At 40.7% G+C, this 4826-nt stretch overlaps 1 non-coding gene across 1 annotated transcript; it reads left to right on the forward strand.

The window, feature by feature from the left end:
• Positions 1-3004: 3004 nt before the first annotated feature.
• On the forward strand, positions 3005-3111 carry LOC111819726 (U6 spliceosomal RNA). Its single transcript, XR_002823296.1, has one exon. It is a non-coding gene; the product is annotated as a U6 spliceosomal RNA (small nuclear RNA).
• Positions 3112-4826: the final 1715 nt, after the last annotated feature.

Here is a 4826-nt window from a genome sequence, read left to right on the forward strand (position 1 = left end):
CTCAGCATTCAAGAGCAAGTTTCAGAGTCTCTTCTGACATCCATTTTGGTCTTTTCTTTTTTTCCTGTTTTTTTAAGGATCTCTTGCTTTCTTCATGTATGGTGTCCCTGATGTCATTCTACAACTCGTCTGGTCTTTGGTCATTAGTGTTCAACACGTCAAATCTGTTCTTGAGATGGTCTCTAAATTCAGGTGGGTTATACTCAAGGTTGTACTTTGGCTCTCGTAGACTTGTTCTAATTTTATTCAGCTTCAACTTGAGCTTGCATATGATCAGTTGATGGTCTGTTCTGCAGTCAACCCCTGGCCTTGTTCTGATTGATGATATTGAGCTTTTCCATTGTCTGTTTCCACAAATGTAGTCAATTTGATTCCTGTGTATTCCATCTGGCGAGGTCCATGTGTACACTCACCGTTTATGTTGGTGAAAAAAGGTATTTGCAATGAAGACATTGTTGGTTTTTTAAAATTCTATCATGCAGTCTCTGGCATCATTTCTATCACCAAGACCATATTTTCCAACTACTGATCCTTCCTCTTCGTTTCCAACTTTCGCATCCCAATCACCAGTAATTATCAATGCATCCTGAGTGCATGTTCGATCAATTTCAGACTGCAGAAGCTGGTAAAAACTTCAATTTCTTCATCTTTGGCCTTAGTGGTTGGTGGGTAAATGTGAATAATAGTCGTATTAACTGGTCTTCCTTGTAGGCATATGGGTATTATAATATCACTGACAGCGTTGTACTTCAGGATAGATCTTGAAATGTTCTTTTTCACGATGAAAGCAACACCATTCCTGTTTAATCTATCATTCTTGGCATAGTAGACCACATGATTGTCTGATTCAAAACAGCCAGTACTAGTCCATTTCAGCTCACTAATGCCTAGGCTATCAATGTTTATGCGTTCCATTTCATTTTTGACGATTTCCAATTTTCCTAGTTTCATACTTCATACATTCCATGTTCCAATTATTAATGGATGTTTGCAGACGTTTCTTCTCATTTTGAGTCATGCCACATCAGTGAATGAAGGTCAGGAAAGCTTGACTCCATCCACGTCATTAAGGTCAACTCTACTTTGAGGAAGAAGCTCTTTTGCAGTCGTCTTTTGAGTGCCTTCTAATCTGGGGGCTCATCTTCCGGCACTATATCAGACAATGTCCTGCTGCTATTCATAAGGTTTTCACTGGCTAATTCTTTTCAGAAGTAGACTGCTAGGTCCTTCTTAATCTTTCCTAGTCTGGGAACTCAGCTGAAACCTGTCAGCCATGGGTGACCCTGCTGGTATCTGAATACCGGTGGCATAGCTTCCAGCAGCACAGCAACACGTAAGCCCCCACAGTATGACAAACTGAAAGACACATGAGGGATTAGTCAAAAAAATTTTTTTTTAAATTATTGAATTAGGGACTACAAATCACTGACTCACTAGTAAACAACTCCGATAATCCTGACTTTGAGTATGGAATATTGATCTGATTTATTTTTCCCTCGTGTGCCTATTCTTGGAATGGTACATAGCCCCATCCGCATAATTTCTGATGCATTGCTGCAATGAGGAGCACAACATAAAGGACATGGGAGTTGGAGATTATGCCATTAATCATTAATGTGTTCTTACACATCCTAACATTTCAGACAGTCCAATTTCAAAAGCATTAAAAGTTTCCAGCTCTGGTTTATGTTGCCTTTTCTGCCACATCTCATTAATGCAGTGAGAAAAACGTAGATGGATGTTAGTGCAGTTCATCAAGATACGCACACACACACCATGGATGAAGAGCAGTTTTGGAATGGGAAGTGGGTAACTTTTGGATGTGCTCCAGGAATATGCCAGTATAATAACTAAGTGAAAATGTCTAGTAGGCAGTTGGTATGTAATTCTAAGTTTAAGGAACGAAATTTGTTTAGGTGTGTTAGTTACCTAGCGCTGCTGTAACACTAATATCACAAATGGGTGCCTGTAAAGAACAGAAGTTTATTTTCTCTCATTTCAGGCGTCCAGAAGTCCAAATTCAGGGCTTAGGGGAAGTCTTTGTCTGTTTCAGCTTCTAGTAGCCAGCAATCCTTAGAGTTCCTGGGCTCGTAGATGCATCTGCCATGTGTGTCTGTCTTCACATGGCACCTACCTCTGTGTGTGTCTCTGTGTCTATTCTGCTCTTTTTATAACTCAGAAGTGATTATGACTTGCCCTTCTCTGGTATGACCTCATTACAATAACAAAACAAAAGCCCTATTTCCAAACAGGGTCATATGTATAGGTATAAAAGTAAGTTAAGTGTGTGTGTGTCAATTTGGTTGGGCCATGATCCTCAGTGGTTTGGCAGTTATGGTATAGTTTGGCAGTCATATAATGATGTGGTCACATCCATGATGAGATTTGATATAATGTGATCCCCTCTATGATGGAATCTGCTGTGAGTAGCCAATCAGTGGAAAGAAAGTTTCCTTGGCAGCGTGACCTGCATCCAATATAAGTGGACTTTCTGGCAAGGTTCGTGGGCTTTTGCTCACACTGGATCCTACAGCTGGCTCCTGTTCATCTGACCTCCAGGTCTTGGGACTTGAGCTAGCAGTTTACCTGCCGTCTTGCCTGCCAGTCTTGGAATTCATTGATCTTCACAGCTTGTGAGCCAGAGCCCTGTTCTCTGACCTGCCGATCTTGGGTTCTCCAGCCCCTGCAGGTACGTGACTCAGGAGAAGCCTCTATCCTGACCCACGCACTTGGGATCTTCCAGCCTCTACAACCATGTGGGCCATTTCCTTAATATAAATCTCTCAATATATGTATTTATTGGTTTCACTGGTTTTGCTTCTCTAGAGAACCAAGCCTAAGACAATAGGTTAGGGCTTTAATACATATTTTAGGGGGACACAGTTCAATCTATGATAGTTGGTAATGTAATTTTTGGAGTCATCGGATTAAAATTGAAGCCATGGGACTGTATGAGATTGTTCAAGGAGACCATATAAAGTGTGACAATAAAAGACGACCTAGGGTGCTCACTTCGGCAGCGCATATACTAAAACTGGAACAATACGGAGAAGATCAGCATGGCCCCTATGCACAGATGACATGCAAATTCGTGAAGTGTACCATATTTTAATTGAAAAGAGCAGAAGACTTAGGACAGAATGTCAATATTTAAGTATGGGATGAGAAAGTGAAGATTTGAAATTTCTAAAGAGCTTCCTGGAAAAGGGTATACTACATTCTTTTGGGCACTATACTCTGAAGTAGAAGCACAGTTACTCCTTCAGACCAGGAAAGCTAGGAGGTGGTACAGATGCATCCAGTGTGATGCTTTTGAGTAACAATAACCACTGGGTATCCTTTTCCCATTTCCAGCCAATTGCTCTCAAAACTTCTGGTCTCAAACCCACACAGAACTCTTCCAAACTTTAGACCTGTATTTTCTAGATGCCCCGTAAGCACCTCATCTTCCTTCTCAAAGCTGATTCTCATTAAGAAATATTTAGAAGGTAGAATACCAGGATCAGGGACTGATTGCATGGAGGAGAGAAGAGGAAAGAGTTGACCATTTGAAGGTTGTAGTATCCTTTTTAAAAAAAATCATGTAAGAATGGAGAAGATGTGTTTACACAAAAAGAAAGTTGTGCTTTCAAAGGTATTTCCTGGTATTAAATATCTACATCTACTTAACTTCGAGCTCTTAAGAACTGGGGCTGTATTATTTTTTTGTGTACCAGTACTTAGAACAGTTTTTTTGGCACAGAAAAGAGCTATGGACAAATGTTTGTAGAATTGATTTGACTGTATTTTCATATGGAGTAAGTAACACCTTCCCATGAGGATTTATCACAAGCACTCCCAAGGGCCCTCGTCACTTTTGCTTAGGCAATAATTTCATCACTCAAATGAGGGAATTGGGGCACATTCTGGGACAGGTAGTGTAGAAGTCTTCTCAGTTGCACCAGACTACCTTATTACACCTATGTATAATGGAGACTTTATTATGAGCACCGTTGTTTTCACTTCTAATGTATGCGTATATATCTCAAAACCTTGGGTTAAAGCAACTCAATCATCAGTCATTTATGACAAATTCTGTACTTAAAAGAACCATTCTTTCTTCATCAAAAGTTTTGGGGTTCCTGTTCTCTCTGATGGAAGGTGGAGGTGATGTTGAAGTTGAGTGACTTGTCTGCAGTGCCCAGATGATAGCATTACATAAATCTCTGTGAATAGTGAACCGTACAGGGAAGGTTGTAGATGCCAAGCAGAAGGAGATCATCAAAGGGCAGTTGAAGATCCTCTCCAGCTCTTTCTAGATTACAAATATGTTTGCTTGGCTAAGGGGAATGAGCTGATGTAGATGGTCTTTATGAGCATTCTGACTATGCACTAGCCTGATTAAGGGGTATGTGTGACAGGGGGTGGTCTTGCCATTATGATTCACATTTTTTTTAATGGGTGACTGGAGACAGCATTAAGAGCTATCTATATGATAAAAAAGAAGCCCTGGTGGCGCAGTGGTTAAGAGCTACGGCTGCTAACCTAAAGATCAGCAGTTTGAATCCACCAGCTGCTCTTTGGAAACTCTATGGGGCAGTTCTACTCTGTCCTATAGGGTTGCTATGAGTCAGAGTCAACTCTACAACAACAAGTATATGTTAAAAATCAGTGACCGAACCAATGAAATGGCTCCCATTTCATGGAGACACGCAACCACTAACATCAGATGGTTTAGCTGATCTCCAGATGAAAAAAGCAGTTTGGAGCAGTGAACATGGGTTTTGGGTGGGATGAATGAGACTTGATTCCATGCTTTAGGAAGCTTAGAGCCTTGAAAGGGAAAT

This window comes from Trichechus manatus, unplaced genomic scaffold, assembly GCF_000243295.1.
Source record: "Trichechus manatus latirostris isolate Lorelei unplaced genomic scaffold, TriManLat1.0 scaffold00016, whole genome shotgun sequence".
NCBI classification, from domain to species: domain Eukaryota; kingdom Metazoa; phylum Chordata; class Mammalia; order Sirenia; family Trichechidae; genus Trichechus; species Trichechus manatus.